The 17227-nt window shown below is 35.6% G+C and overlaps 3 long non-coding RNA genes across 3 annotated transcripts in view; all 3 read right to left on the minus strand.

Annotated features, from left to right (window-relative positions):
• LOC311441775 overlaps positions 1-17227 on the minus strand; it is a 333528-nt gene that overhangs the window by 174010 nt on the left and 142291 nt on the right. The gene's annotated exons all lie outside the window — the stretch shown is intronic.
• The window catches only part of LOC311441773, a 117768-nt gene that overhangs the window by 33675 nt on the left and 66866 nt on the right, over positions 1-17227 (minus strand). The gene's annotated exons all lie outside the window — the stretch shown is intronic.
• On the minus strand, positions 8410-11853 carry LOC311441776. Its single transcript, XR_014696211.1, has 4 exons — positions 11365-11853; positions 10668-10801; positions 8663-8747; positions 8410-8570 (listed from the first exon to the last, which is right to left on the minus strand). It is a non-coding gene; the product is annotated as an uncharacterized lncRNA (long non-coding RNA).

A 17227-nucleotide genomic window follows, 5' to 3' on the forward strand; every position in this document is an offset into this window, starting at 1 on the left:
TTAACATTGCTATAGTAAGCAATGCAACTAGTCGTGGTACAATTTTTGGACATATTCCCTAGAACAATCAAGTGCTTTGATTTCTATCTCTTTGTAAAACATACAATATATTCTAGCCACTGGTGTCTGCCTAATTACAGATTCTTGCTTGATTCTTACCCAGTCCATAAAGGAAGTAAGGGAACATTTGTTCTACATTGTTGCACTTGCCCTGCAACAGTGGCAGTTTCACCCTCAATTTTACAAAGAAAAAGTCCACTGTGAAATTTTGTATGCTTAGGGCTAGGTATGCAGTTATATTACATTATTGTTAATATTATTGCTCAGAAGATAGCATAAAAAGCATTATTCTCAAATAGAAATATTTGTATTGGTATATTTTCAGCTCCTGAACATCACCTGAGATTACTGCTTTAGTGATATCAACCTTTTTTTTTTTTTTTTTTTTGGTCAGGTAGCAAAGCAACAAGATAAAATAAAGTACAAACATAACCAGTACATGGCTATTTAATAACAAAAGACATGATGCTGCAAGTCTAAATGTAGCACAGAAAAAATGTTCTTGAATAGTGGACAAGAATATTCTGAATGCCCTGCATTCTAAATCTTTCATTAAAGATTTAACTGCATCTGGTATGGTTTCTATTTTTTCTAATTCAGATTCTCTCTCTCTCTCTTTTTTTTTTTTTTTTTTTTTTTTTAATTAAAGAGGACATCTGCATTCCTTCAAAAGCTGTTTGCATTTTTATCTTCTCAAATTATACTGAATGAAATGTGTCCACACAGAGTTTGAACCATAGTCTTGAGTTTGAACCACAGTCTTGAAACTTAACCACTTGAACAAACTGTGAATGGTACTTAAAAATTATCTGGTCCCTTCCACCTCAATAGTGCTATTCACTTGGGTACACGCACAAATAAAAAGCACATTCTTAATTAGCTCATCTGAAAGAAGTGCCTCGTAAGCATATCTTCCCATGCTCTGTTTATAATTGTGAAGTTGTCATCCTAAGGGAAAAAAACACCATTGTTTTCATGTTCTGCTATGCAGTCTTAAGCTAATGAGTTTACACTTGGACTTACTCATTAACATGTTTTAAATTCTTTGTATAAAAATCTTGCCCAAGACTGTGTTAGTGAGAATCTAATACAATATGTTAAGATTTAATGCCTTCAACTTTTTGAAAAGACTATGGTGATAACTTGGCTGAATAACATATGTCCATAGTCTTGATGAATTCTGAATGTTACTCTCACTGAAAAATGGAAAATGGACTATTTTAAGCAATCACACTGATTGCTTCTACTTACATATTGAACACGAGAATGAAGCTTATCATTCTAAATTCATTTCAGTATTAAGGTAAAATGCTAACCAAGTTTTAATTGCATAACTATTGAAAACATCAATTCCTAAGTTAAAAAACAGAACCAAATACATTTTACTTTTCAAGAAAAATAAGTCTTAAAATTAAGATGTTGAAGATGCAGAAAAAGACTCTAGATATGACAATCATAACCTTTCAGTAAGTAAAACACCTTTCAAAATGTGGCTGGCTGTAGCAACCCAATGCAAATTATATCTGGTCAAAGATATGATAATTTTTCTAGATGTCAATACAACTTAAAATCTTACTCTCACAGCAGAAGTAACAGCATAATGTATAGAAGTGTATATATCAGCTTACGTGGCCACTGGGTTGATCAACTGCAAATACTATTTCGTTAAGCTACAGGAAAAGGATTGTTAAGCTACAGGAAAAACATATTGCTGCACTGGAAATAGACAGTTGCCAGCACGTTAACAGTTATAAGAAGCCAGCTGAGTATGTCTCATTTATAACTATGAATTTTGGCAGGGTCTAAACACTATTAGCATTAAAGTGGGAAAAGTCTCCACCGGATTTAGACAATTAGCTGAACCTCAGAGATAGTTTGGAGTAAAGAAACACTTAGGGTGCTACCTCTTTCTGAAAAGTCCATTTTGAGTTCTTTGTTTACATTAGTAGTACATTTAAGCAGATTGAAAAGCAAAAAGCACGTTCACAGAACATCTGAACCACACATTTCTCAGGTATTTTCAAATGTTACAAACAAAACTCAATACAAACACATCAGAAGGGAGAAAAAGAAACTAAGTGTAATAGCTATGCTTTTGTCAGTCCACTTTCTCTGTGATACAATGATTTCTCAGGTATAGAATTTGCCTGAAAACAATATCTGTTTAGAATTACATTTGATGAGTTTCATTGTTATAACATTATAGCTGAAGGCTAATCAATATCAAATTACCTTGAACAAAGCCAAGTCTGCAGCACAGTTGGATCACTGCATTGTGATCAAGGTAAAGATGTACTTTCTAAGTAAAAATCAATTCTCTTTTTCATTTGTTACCTTACAGTTGAAGTTGCACTTGATTCTGAGACTTGGCTTCAAACCCTGATCTGCTGTTATAGAAAAAGGTAGTACAAATCATCAACCTTCTTCACTATACACGAAAATGACCTCATATATAACATAAACATCACACATATAAAGTAGTATTCTTTCAATAAATATTATTGATCCTTACCCAAGCCATTGATAGAATCATTTATAACCAGACACTTTTTCCATTCAGGCACCAAAGACCTCTGGAGCCTGTAGTATTCCACATGGTAGTGACATATTCTACCCATATTACAGCCGAGTGTAAATGCTAGTATGCTGTTTTTTCTACTACTAATTCAGCTGCTCGTGCACTTCTTTTCTGGGTGTTCTAAACTGGAACATCAAACAAAGGTAAAAACCATCCGGTTCTTATTCCCATTAAACCCCTTCTGCTGAGGCTAGGTGGAGATTCACCAGCTTAGGTCAGTACGTGACTTCTCTAGTAGGACTAGGTTTAAGGTTTATGTATCACTGGAATAGGTTTAGCAATAAAAACGGTTCTAAAAACCTTTTCAAATGCACCTTAAGGTAAAATCCCTATTCCTGTTTCTGATTGTATCACAGTTATTGTAAACACATTTCTGGCATCAGGAGTCGACATGCAATCTATTTGGTAAACTTCAGTTTAAATCCTGCCTATACCAAGATTTCAATCAATGGTGTTAAGTGGCTGGATAAACAGGCTTTATTTCTTGACCATATACATGTATTTAGTCCTTCAATGAAGTTTCCTTCAGGTTGATCCAAACCCCACAATATGGACTTTCTACACAATTGCATACACACCTCTGGGATGTGGGTTTGGGCAAGCACTACAGCCCCCACAATGATGATGTTTATGGAAGTTCCAGATTTAAACAGTCTTAAAATAAATTGTTCATTGCTTTGTTAGAGCAGAGTTTGGGTGTTCTGTATTTCATGGGAATATGCCTATAACAGATATGTTTAATTATCCTGATCCAGCTTCAAATGGATAACTAAGACCTAGAAAGCTTTTACAGATAGAAGAAATAGAACTGGCTTACACTTCCAGTCATTTATCTTTTGCACATTCACTCCATGAGGAACCAACAATACCATGCAGAGTTTTACACATTCACAGTGAAAAAAACATACTGGTACATCACAGGTAATAAAATCATGCCTCAAATAGAAAAAAAATAACCTTTCAGCTATTCAAATGAGCTCTGCAAAAATCTGATATTGCATCTGGAATGAAAAATTATTTTTAATCAGTTATAATTTACTGATTCATAATCAGTCCCCATACTATTTCAAATCTTACTAAAAATAGAAAATTACATTATTTTGGGAATTATTACAAAAAAAATATCTATTCTTTGCTTTCTTATTCTTCCTCCTTCCCTCACCTCTCTCCTGTATATCTGTTGAAAATTTTAGGTACTAATTTTTTATGAGATATTATTCAAGTCCTTTTGCTCATTAATACTATCATTTGGAAAGTGTAGTTTTCAATGTACCATTTTGTACATTTTTTTTTAAATTTATTTATTATTTTTATTTTTTTTGACAGTGGGGCAGGACAGGGAATTTGTCTTGGTGCTTTTGGTTTGACATAGTTATAATCACAGCTAACTCTATCTCTAATTCACCAACTAATATTGCACATGAATTGCTTCAACTGTGCTGCTCTTTAACAAAACAGTCAGTAGTGTCATCTGTCAACTTCTTGTTGAAAACCATCTTCCCCAAATATTCTTGCATGTATGAACATATCTTTGAAAGCTTTTTATAAGTGTTTCTACAAGTTTTATGTTTTTTCTCATGCTTGCACTGTTAAGAGAACCAGCTGTTGAAACCTTGCAGCCTAGCACAACTTTGTTACAGACTTCAGCCTTCCCATATTTTTTTTTTTTTTCCACCCAGGAAAAATTTGGAATTCTTCCAGTTGTTGGCTGAAATTCATCTCATCTGACTTCACCTACTGAAATGTGATGGATAAGTCTTACTCTCAGTCACAGAATCACAGAATTTCTAGGTTGGAAGAGACCTCAAGATCATTGAGTCCAACCTCTGACCTAACGCTAGCAGTCCCCACTAAACCATATCCCTAAGCTCTACATCTAAACGTCTTTTGAAGACTTCCAGGGATGGTGACTCCACCACTTCCCTGGGCAGCCTGTTCCAATGCCTCACAACCCTTTCAGTAAAGAAGTTCTTCCTAACATCTAACCTAAAACTCCCCTGGCTCAACTTAAGCCCATTCCCCCTCGTCCTGTCACCAGGCACGTGGGAGAACAGACCAACCCCCACCTCGCTATAGCCTCCCTTGAGGTACCTATAGAGAGCGATAAGGTCACCCCTGAGCCTCCTCTTCTCCAGGCTGAACAAGCCCAGCTCCCTCAGCCGCTCCTCGTAGGGCTTGTTCTCCCGGCCCCTCACCAGCTTCGTCGCCCTTCTCTGCACCCGCTCAAGCACCTCGATGTCCTTCTTGTAGCGAGGGGCCCAGAACTGAACACAGTACTCGAGGTGCGGCCTCACCAGAGCTGAGTACAGGGGGACGATCACCTCCCTAGCCCTGCTGGTCACACTGTTTATTATGCAAGCCAGGATGCTGTTGGCCTTCTTGGCCACCTGAGCACACTGCTGGCTCATATTCAGCTGATTATCCACCATCACTCCCAGGTCCTTCTCTGCCTGGCAGCTCTCCAACCATTCCTCTCCCAGCCTGTAGCTCTGCTCTGCAGTCATCTGAAGACATTCCTCTTTTGACAGATACATGGATAAACTGGTGTATGGAAGTGCCTGTGTGTGTCCATTCTCCAAGGCTAGACTAGTCACCAGCGAGAGCAATACTTTCAGAAGATGATTCTTCTCATTTTAAGATGTATATGTCTACAGGTAGATGAGATAGGACCAAACACGCTTCCATAACAGCTAGTTCCAAGCTGGGGATTTCAGTCATTGAACTTTTTCTCAAAAATTTAGCTTGCCAATGATTCCCACTACAGATGAGTAAGTCAGAGGTGCTCCAAACAAAAGGATTGATTTCTGTCAATCCACATCATGTGAAATACTACAGACCTGAAAAAGTTACACATTGTCCATCAAAGGACAGTTTCTGCAGTCCTTGCTAGCTACCTGAAATGTACATGCAGCCCATTCAAAGCTGTGATACCACCCCTTCACAACACAGTTAAGAAATGAAGATTTTTCTCTTTTCATGTAAATGTTGGGAATGGAGTTAACAGTGCATAGTAAATTGTGAATCAAAAAGGAAGGACACATTAGATTATTTCCAAAAACCCTAAAGGATTTTGAGAAAACATACAAAGCAGAGGTGAGTTGGATATGGAAAAAAAAATCAAACCCTTTTCACTCCATATCTTGCCTCATATTTTCATATCACTTTTGCTGTTCTACACTTTCTCAATATGAGGATTTACTAAAGGCTGCAGGGGAGGCTGGCCACTGCTGATATTTCCTATCAGTATATTTAATTTCAGAGATTTAGTAAGTAAACAAGCAAACAAATAAATAAATAGGAATGAAGGTCTGGAGTTGACAATGTAGTATCTGAAACTTGCTGTTATGATTAGGGTGTCTTTCTTCCTCAAGCAACCTGGACTTTGTTATGTGCAGGCCAAGCTGTAAATCAGAAGGTATTGGATATTTCCAAAGCTGTAAACAACATCAAATTATGTGGCTTTATCTTAAAGAATCATAGGCAGAGAGAAATTAGGGATGGAAGTCTTATTAAACTGTTTTGTTCAATCTCTGTCAGCATGGGATTATTCCCTGGAATGTATTTTGCTGCACGTTATCCACAATTGTTTCCATTGTGATTTTGCTCTGGAAAGAGCTTATAAAAGTGATCTGGTATAGCGTCGTTCTGATTGAATCAACGATTTCTCTTTCAGTTGCACAAAGTTTTCAGAAATATTTTTTTCCTTTCAGTTGAGGATATTCATTCTTTCAATCATACACACTGTCACTTCTAATAGATGTTCTGTGCTACATCATCACCTTTATTTGCATTGTGTAACTCCACATTATGCCTCAGCTCACTCTGATTGCCTTAGGCATACCGTAATACAGGAAAGAGGATTGAGGTAATAGCACAGGTAATTGCTTTATCAGATGTAAAGCCATACATATTCTTTGTACTACATACATCTGCACCAAGACTTACATGAATACCATATCTTCCTTCCATAGTTGCTCCTCTCTTATTTATGAGACCATGTATTCTGAACCTTGACATAATAAATCCTTCATTATTCTCAATTTCCTTCTGATATCACTACTGAAATTATTCAGATATTGCCATCGTTCTTCCCAAGAGACCTGTCTTTGAGCTTTAGGTCAGTTACATGAACCCTGAAGCTGCTGAGAATATTATTCTGCCTCATAGTAAGTTGGTTTGCTATTAGTTTAGTGCTCCTTCATCTTCTCTTAGAAGGAAGTGTGACGTTTTCATTTATCTTTTCAATTTTATTTATTTATTTATTTATTTTTTCCCCTTCCATTTCACTGTTTTAAACTTAGAGTTCCTTCTAGGACTGGAATGTAATTTTGATTTTCTGGACCAGAGTGACCGAGGAGGCCAGGTGTTTTTACCATGTGAGGTTTATCTCTGCCATTTCTATAGGTTATTTCAGGCTCCTTGTAAGTACATGGTCCTCTTCGCATTATTATCTGAGTGTCCATAGGCTTTAAGGTCGGATGCAGGCTGGGTGTTGTTGCTCATGTGTACTCATGGCAACGAGCAGATGCGTGCCCACCACAGCACTGACTGGAACTGCTCTTCTGGGATTTTCTCACAATTTTCAGCCTATCCATTTCTTCTTTTTATAATTATTCCCCCCATTATTTATCATATTCCTACCCTTTGAAAGTTTTGTGAATCTTAATTATTTTTTGCTAAATCCAAAACAATTCCAATTCCAATGACATCAAGCTGCTTTTTAATTGTTAACAACTAAAGGTTAGGGTTACATTCTTATCACTGACAAGACATGTCAGCAGCTCTGTATCCACAACTTTAACACAAATCATGCTTTTTTTTTTTTTTTTTTTTTCCCCCTCAGTCTTCTCTGCCTGCTTGTCAATGTTGGCTTTACTGAGGCTCTTCACGATGTCCTTATGCTGTTTCAGTACTGTGGCAGGCAGGCAAGCACAAAGTGTCTTCAGGAAACTTGACTTGCCTCTCAGATGAAGCCTTCTTGCAGACAACCTGTCAGGCACTCTGGTGCTGTAAAACCAAATGTACAGCCACAGAGATCTGCTTGCCCCAAGAATTGCACTGAGGTGCCTACATTTATATTTACTGTCTCTCTACTGTATGACCAAGTCAGGATTAAAAATGCAGTTTAGGTTTAATGGTCATTACCTACGGACTCCCTGTCACCAAAGCAGGGTTACACCTCTTCGGTTCACTGCCGTGGATTCACTACCGAGGGTTACACCTTCGGTTCGCTACCGAGGGTTACACCTCTTCGGTTCTTTTCTCACAATCACAGTGGCATCCTTGGTGATGGAGTACTTATGAAAATCCTGCTTTGCACTTTCTTGCTGTTTTCTAGTCTGAAGCTCATCTTGCCTGCTGCAGATTCCTTTGCCTCATCTTTCATATCTTACAGGAGAAGAATGTACTTTGTCAGTCCTTATTCTAACTGCAGGCTGTACTGCAGCCTGAGGCTTCCAGATGCATTTTAGAGAGAGAGGGCTGCATTGACTGCAGTGGTCAAAACATTAAGCAGACACTCAGGGAACCTCAGATGTATTTTTACTCTGTCACAGTCTTCCTGAAGGACTGTGGCCAATTTCTGGAACCTCTTTTTGCTTCAAGTTTCCCCATTTTTTAAAAGGAGATGATACTGGCTTCCTTTATAAAATGTTTTCTTGCCTACTGAAGAAAAATATCTTGCTAGAGAAGTGCTATTATTGCTTCACTCAGGCAACCCCTGGTATTTTCTCATCACAGTCACAGGAACAGAAGCATTATAAAACAAGTACCTGAGAGAGGAGGTTCCTTCTAAGTGAAGGGCCCAGAGTGAAGGGCCCAGAGCCTTTGGCATCTGCACCAGAACTGCAGTGGGTCTGCCAATGCTGCATGTTTTGCAACTTTCAACTTTCCAAAAACTTTCCAGTCTGAGCATTTATTTATTTTTTTAATGCTAGAGAAAAAAAAAAAAAAAAAAGGAGAGAAATAAGATCTTGATAATTTTCATGTTGTACCATCTGTGATTTCTGTTTCTGATTCACTTACAACAGTAAACTTTTCCAGTTGTGTCATCCAAAATAACTGGAAAATGTCTGTTCCAGTTGTTTTCACTGAGTGGATGTTCAGCTCCCTGAGGATGAAGTGTACCGATGTAAATTTACTGTGATAGAGTCACACTGCTGCTGATTGTTGCAGAACTACCACTGAGTAGTAAATGCTTCACTGCTTTGTTACCCAGGGGGCTGAGCATTAACTACACTACTGAACAGCAAATGCTTATCATCCCCTATAATTCAAACTATATAAATCACTGAAAAGAGAAAATGTGCTTGCAGGGAACTCACATGGTCTATAAAAATGTAAAAATCTGAACTATATTTAGCTGACAGAGCTATACTTAAAAAAAAAAAAAAAAAGTATTCAAATGATAGTCTTAAACATTAGCTTCATCTCCTGAAGCTTTGGTGGTGGTTAATCTTTTCTGCAAACATTTTAATCTTTAACAACATATTTAAAAAAAAATAGGATTAAATAGTAAAGATTATTACTTTCTTCTTTGCCTACACTCTCTCTCTCCTTCAAGTTTTCACACATCATGTACAGTGATCTCCTTTAAAACCATTGTTAAAGCACAGTATTTTTCTTTATTGAGCATCTCTATCTACTTTGCTTAAAAAACCACTAACAGAAGGTTTAAAATATGGTAGTAAAACTTGTGTCCATCAAAAGGAGGGGACACAATTACCTTCTGTTTAAAGACATAAGTCTTCTCATAAAGGACTTATGCAAGGATCACTGTACTGAAATATGAAAAGCAGGTTAAAACATTCTTTTTGAGGAACTGTACTGTGACCGAAGTAATAAACTTTCACTCCTGGATAAGCAAACACAATCTGAAATGGACACAAGTAGGTTCATTACCATCGATGAATTACTCATACTTGTAAAGTATGAGTACACACAAATATTTGCAATATCAGAGGATTTTATAATAACCTGGTGGTGCATATTCCTTAACATATACATCAAAAAACTTTTGTTCCTCCTTTTGGCCTCAATCCAAACCTTTGGATTGGCCTCACCAGCATTGATGTAATTATCACAGACTGATTATGCTACTTACTACAGATCTGAGGCTTTCAGTAATATTCTCCACTAGAAAACAAAAACGTATCAAAATGCCTATCAGTAGAGAAATAAAACATGTTGACCTTTAATACACAAATTAAATTACACAAAAAGACAAAGAACAAAACCAGATGAGAAGACCCTCAAGGGAGAACTGGTATTGGACTTGCTGAATTTCATCTTTCATTCAGAGCACTGAAGAAAGAGATGGTTCAGAGCAGATTTTGAAAACGATCACAGTCAATCAATGTTTAAAAGGGGTCAGGATCAAAATGAAGTAAGAATACTGAAGCCTTTATGTTATTAATCCACAGATAGCTTAGTGTATTCTCACTAACTTTTATCCTTTATGAAGGTGTTCTAATGAAACAAAGATTTTGATTTTTGAATCTTATGAAAGATTGTCATCAATGATTTATGTTTGATACTTACTTTTTTTCCTTTCACAGAGGAAACATTTGTAAATAATTAGCATGGTCTGTGAGCCTGAACTAACCAACAGCAATGGTGGAGTTTAAACAGAAATATAATATAATTAAGCAATGTGAATATATTTGAAATGTTGAAATGAAAACAAGAGGTATGATTTCAAAACTGGTACAGATAAAGCTGGAAAATCTAAAAAGAGTTCTCTCAGGAAAGAAATATATATATTAATATATAAATAATAAATATATATTAATATATATATTTCTTACATATAAAATATATAAAATATATTTAATCATTATGTTATCATTATATAATATATCATTATATATTATATTATATTATATATAAATATATATAAACACATATATACTATATATATATATTATATATATATAAATATATATAAATATATATAAATATATATAAATATATAAATATATATAAATATATATAAATATATATATACTTACAAGAAAAGTATAACGCTTACCTAAGACTACTTATTAAGAAAGTAGCAAATAGTGCCAACATACTTGGGATGCACTATCAGGGTAACTCATTACCAAGAACAGAGTCTTTCTTTATATATCCCTAATGCAGCTTGAATGTATTGCTTTGACTTGTCTTCAAATGCAAAGTAGACAGTTAATTATAAGCTAAATTCAGGAAGCTCAGAAAAAATGAAACAAACAAACAAAAAAACCCACTCGTCTTCTAAAAGCAACTGTTTTATACAGTCAGTTGCTTTATCATTTATTGCCTATTATATGCTCATCACAATGTCAACACTGAGAATAAAGCAGAATATACTAAGAAATAATGAAAAATCTATAATTTGGGATTAATTGCAGAAAAATAATGCAATACAGCAATGGTTTAATATTCCAGAAAAAACAACCCTTGTAAGTAATGCTCCTAACTGTATACCAATTCTAGAATTCCAGATGAATTTGAGATGCTAGTCCCACAGAACTAAAGTGAAAATGAGCTTGGGCTTCAATATTTTCATATCAGAGCCATTTGCTGTACTATCACCTCACAGTAAATTTCTTAGAGAAATATTGATTCTAATTTTCAATGCCCACAGACAGCAAAATCCTGTCATTTCACTTTGGAAACCACTCTGCTACCTGAACCAGCCTTATATGATATTATTCTGATATTAATCTAAGAAGTGTCACCCTCACCTGAATAAATATTAGACATCCATAACTTCAGGTGGCTGGAAAAAATCTGAAAATGAATAAACTCATTGATTTCAAAAATTGTCTCCTGATTTTACTCGTTAGTCAATGCAGATTACTGAAGTGCCACCAACTGAAATGGTGACATTTTGCACCAACATGGACTTGCTGGGTAGTGTACGGTGTTAAGCGTGTGTGTATACTTGCATAAGCATGGCTTATGTAAGTAAGCTCTACATCTTCTGGCATATCATGATGATGAAGCATTAGAGTCCTACACATTATAATCAGACCTTTTAGTTTATTTTGCTCCTAAAAAATTTTAGCTTCTCCTTGACAACAAAGAAAAAAAAATCTAAGTGAAGAAAATTAAGCCTCTTAAAAATTAATCTCAATTGCATTATATTCAAGACCTACTATTACACTTCATGCTCATTATATGTGACCTAAAATGAATATTAAAAACCTCATTACTTTGTTGCTGGCTTTTCTACTTAATTATTACCACAACAGGCAGGTAGTCATTATGCTGATTACTCAAGACTGAGATGTAAATAACTCAGGTGGGGGTTAATAATCAGATAATAACAGTAAGCCCTTGTTCTGTATAATTAAGTCAAATGACATGATTTATTCTGGGACAAATCTACCTTCAAAATGAAATATTTTTTAATATTACAATCTTTTTAAGTAGCCCTACACTTAGTTAGCATGCCATATATAGAGGTTGCTTAAACTCTAGAGTTTAGGCCATTCATGAAATTTAAATGGAGAGGAGACATTTTGTTTTAAAATTGCAATCATCAATATTTGTTATTAATGTTGGATACCATTAATTAATCTACCTTTTTCAACAGTCCATATATTGCAGAATCACAGAATGGTTGAGGTTGGAAGGGACCTCTGGAAGTTGTCCTGTCCAACATGCTTTTCAAGTACGGCCGCATTTATTGATTGCCTCCAGAAACCTGTGCATCATAATATTCCTGTAGGAGAATGCTGAACTGCTAATGTGGCCAATGACAAAATTGTTTTTGAGTTTCTAAAAATAAATTATAATTTATAATGTAGAGACTTTCTTGTATTAACTCATCATTAGAAATTGGGATTACAAACTTCTCTTCTTCTACTGTGCATTTTTCACTATTCTTCTGATATTTTATTAATGCCAGAAAAGAGCAACGGGAAAAGCAAGCATTCTTCAGGGTAAATGGGAAGAGAGATGGACAGAACTTTTCTTAAAATGTCACTGCTTATAAGGAGCTTGTGACAGTCCAGCATTATATAAGGCTGGCTTTTTAGAAGGTATTGTTAAACACACACTGATTTCTCTCATATTTTTAGCTTGATATTTTAATCACCTCTATACTGAGATCTTTTTGAATTGCTACATGTTACAATTCATTGTCATGTTTTTGAGTCACCAGAGCAATGCTGTCCCAAATCACAACAAAGTAGGAAGTTTATGGCTATCAAATGGAGTTATTGGTAGCTGAAAAAAACAGTTACTTCTTTAGCAAAAAACTTCAAAGCCCTCTGTGCATGATCTGACTCATTATGAGAACTCATCATGATGGGATCTGGGGCGTGTGTGCGCATGTGTTGCTAGAGTGCTGTGAGGAATGTTTTAACAATTCGTGTCAGTTTATTTGCACACAAATAAACTTTCAGTTTATTTGCACACACACATTGGCTGGATTATCCCTTGGGGTCAGGACTCATGGGTTGCCCAGTTGCGACTGTCATCAGAGACATTATATTCAATGTAAATGTGGCCATGGCTTTAAACCAACTAGTAGGTTTATTTTATTTTTGTATGCAAGAAACCGTTACTGAACAAATTCAGAGAGACATACATGTAAAATACAACAACAAAAAATATATATTGATTTTGATATATTCAGTTTTACAACCCTAGAGAGAATCTACATCACAGCTTTTTGTAGTTGCCTCATCTATATACATTTTTAACTAGTGAAGATTATTACAGACTTTAAGGCCATTAAGAATTAATGCAAACAATTTTAAGAAGTGTCATTAAAGTAATTTATGCCTTACAATAAAGATTTAAAAGAAAATCTTTTTCACATTTTTTTTTCTTAAAATGTATCTAAAATGTAACTGATCTGCACAGAGAACAGTAGATAATAATCCTAGGAATCTTTCTACTTTAAATGGAGCTCAAGTAAAAAGAAGTGATTGTTTTTCAGTAGTTGTTTAGTATAATAAGTTATTTAACACCTTTCTTAGCACTGGTGTGCTTAGATAGCCTTTTAAAACAGTGATCTCAAACTGTGTCTCCCTGGAGGCAACTCCTAAGCTTTTCTGAGCCATTGTGACCTTCTAATAGAGGAGAAATATACAGGAAGAGGTAAGGTTTAGGATTTCCTTAAAAGAAAACAAAAAGCATGAAAGGAAGAATGGAGTGGGTACATCTGAAGTCCATGCCCTTGCCTATATGGCTGTGGTATTTAAGGTTTTCTCCCACCCTTTAAAAACTCATCTAGTTCTTGTGTTTTGGTTAAGGCTTGTTTCTTCTGTAAGTCAGGAGGAGAAGCCATCTAGTGAGTCTGATGCTTTGAATCGTTAGCCAGAGAAAGCTGAGAGTCAACATGCATAAGGGCTCAGTGAAATATTTATTAAAGTTTAGAGTTAAGGGTGTTTAAGGCTGGGAAGAGGTGGCAGCATTACTTCACCAGCTTTATCTTTTTTTTTTTTTTTTCTCCATGCTGGGATATTCAGATAATATGACTCCACCAGTAAGCACAGAAAATGATCTTGGGCTTTTCATTCTTTTGCTTTCTTTGTAATTTACCTTCTTGAGTGCTGACAGAAGCCCTGTCCTAATTGTAAATCTGAATCTGCTGAATATTGATTACCAAGAGGTCTGATTGTATTTGTCCAAAATAATGGAGAGGAGTAGCTGACTTTAAAGACAACTCTAAACTTCTCCATCTAACAATATAAATCAATGAGCTCTTAAAGTAATTGGGTCAGCCATAAATAGGGTTGTTTGCAAAGACACAAATACATTAATTTGTAAAGGTCATATTGATAGCATCACTGAGAAGTATTATATTATTTATATCCCAGTTCTGAGGATTGATTAGTTGTAATCAGACTGTATCTGTTTCTTTCAAAGATGTTCAAAATAAAGAGTGCCCAGGAGGTTTCTTCCATGTAGTCCACAATACAGAGGCAGGGCAGAAAAGAATTTCTTTAAGTAGTCATGCTGTTGGTTTTAGGTTCTTCAAAGGGAATTGGGATAGAGTGTATCTCCTATGAAGAGCTGAAAAAAGCAGTATTGATTTCGGGATGCTTACTTCAAGAAAGAAGAAAAGAATGAATTTCCTGGTGTTGAAGGTCTAAGGGATTATTACAGACAAGGGAAAAAAAAAAAAAAAACAGGATCTGCTTGTTCAGTATCTGTCTGATACAGTGTTCTCTAAACACTTGTGTACGTGTTCTCTACACACACATGTACATGGAGACATACATGTAGAGGTCTCTGCATTGTATTCCATTATGTTTCAGTGGACTTTTTTTTTTTTTCTCTACCTCTAGAGGAACTCTTTTCATACCACACTGAGAAATAAATGATTTATTTCAGGACTTCTGACTTGTCTGACTGAACCTAACATCCCAATGATCTTTGGGAAGTAGGAACCTAAAAAGGATGTGATTTTACAACCCTCCTTGCCTGTACTTGTCAGGATAACATAAGAAACAGCAGCACTGCAAAACTGTGAATTAAAATATTCTCTCACTTTTTGCTTAGCTTTGTAGATGTTTTCCAGTCTGACTGTCTTGTCTATTCCTGGGCTTCTCCATCAACCTGTTAGAGAATGAGAACCGAATGTGGTTTTCTAAGCCATTAAATTAGAAATAAACTGCACTGTATACTGCTATCTTCAGCAGATTCCTGGAAGATTTAAACCCTGTTGTAGTCCTTATTTACTCTATGCAAACAAATAACCCTCAGTGTAAGCTGCAATTAAATTAGGAGAATTTATTCAATGAAACTTAATAGAAATCTAGCTCTGCTGGATAATTTACAGTTTAAAGTTTCACATTGAAAATTTCACGTATTGAGTTGGGATGATCACAGGCATGAAAACACTACAGCATGAAAACACTATCCGATAAAAAAGAAATGAGGTACTAAAAAAGCCAGACTTAAAAAATGTCAGAGGAAAGAACTAATAGCTAATCTTAGGAAACACCTCATCAGGAATAATTTCATTATTTTCTACCTAATTTTCCCTATTTATATACTATGCATGAACTGACTGGGAAAGCCTCAGATGTAAACCTTATTTAAAATTCATATGAACTGATTCAAAGATCGAAGCCGAAATTCCTTTAAGTGGTATATTCTTTATTGCAGCGCTGGATGCACGGGGGATCTCTCCACCTATCGTGCATACCTAAAGCGGAAAGCAGTCTTGAATTTATACAATCAATCTATCAATATTCTACAAGCACCTATACATATACATTACCTATCCCCGCCTTCCCTCGCTTCTCATGCTAATTAGCCTTTTGGCACCTTGCGCCTGCGTAGAGCCTTCCAAGAATTGTGGGCAGGGGTCTTTGGGACGTGGGCAGGGGTCTTTGGGAGGAAGACCCCGAGTCTTCCTCACAGTGTACTTTTCACCTTTGGTCAGGAATCTGCTGAATTGGCATGTTTCTTAATTGCGAGAGCTGGTTGTTGCCAATTCTTCCGTTTGTTGTATCTTTATAATGAATTCCAATGTCCAGTTTTGAGATTTATAGTCCTTACGTTTGTTTCTCTGTCCGTCTGCCGCTTCCTTATCATGAGTTTCAGTGTCTTGTTTCGAGATATACAGTCCATGTCTGGGGATTGTCCTTGCCTCCCCAATGCCTCCCCAATACCTCCTTAATCAGAACAAATTTCTACAAAACCTTTACACATAATGAACTGCAAGGGAATTTTCAGCAGAAAGCTCTTTGTGAGGCAGTTGGATCAATACTTTGATATGACTAAAGTGTATTATACAGTGTATAAAATATACAATGTATATGACTACAGTGTACTATGCAGTATATAAAAATAAATTAAAAAAATAATCAAATGCAATATTTTTAAATTTTTCATTTAAGGGTACCTGCATATTCAATATTTTTTGGAATATTTTAAATGGAATTTCATCAGCTCTTCAATTATTACAGAACTAAAAGTTTATTACAGAAATTGACTAGATAAAGGAAAGCATTAAACTGATATTTAAACTCTGAAAAATAAATATCTTTAGTCAAATAGTTAAACTTCTGCAGAGTAGTTTTGGGTTGATCAAATACTATGAGTTTCCAGTAAACTCCTCTGACTGGTTCCATTAAAAAATCTACTGAAAGAGGTTATCTACGTAATTCAGTTTCTATCTACCAACAACATAGTAAAGAAAATAAGTAAGAAATAAAGAAATTCAAAAGTAACTCAAAAATTCATTTCAACTCAGCTTTTCTTGAGGAACTAATGCAGTCAGCATCCTTGCATGTCAGACACTGAAGCAGTCCATGCTATTTCCACTAAGAAACAATCATACCAAATGTCTTTAAACACTTAGTATAAGACCACACAGGGACAACTGCAAACAGCATCACTTCATTCATAGTCAGTCTCTCCCAGAGGAAACTTTGCTATCTTTTCATCTAGCTTTCTGTGGCAGCATGCTTTTTAAAGCATATATCTAGCAGGCTCCTGTTTTATTTTTGTTTTCTGGTATATTTATGCACAAAGATTCCCTTTATAGAGCATGAGTGATGTGAAATGAGCTGCAACAGGAGTTGGAAGCTCTGTGGAAAAAAGTGCACTAGAACACAATATGTTTCCCCTGGGACAAAA

This window comes from Aythya ferina, assembly GCF_964211825.1.
Source record: "Aythya ferina genome assembly, chromosome: 9".
NCBI lineage: Eukaryota > Metazoa > Chordata > Aves > Anseriformes > Anatidae > Aythya > Aythya ferina.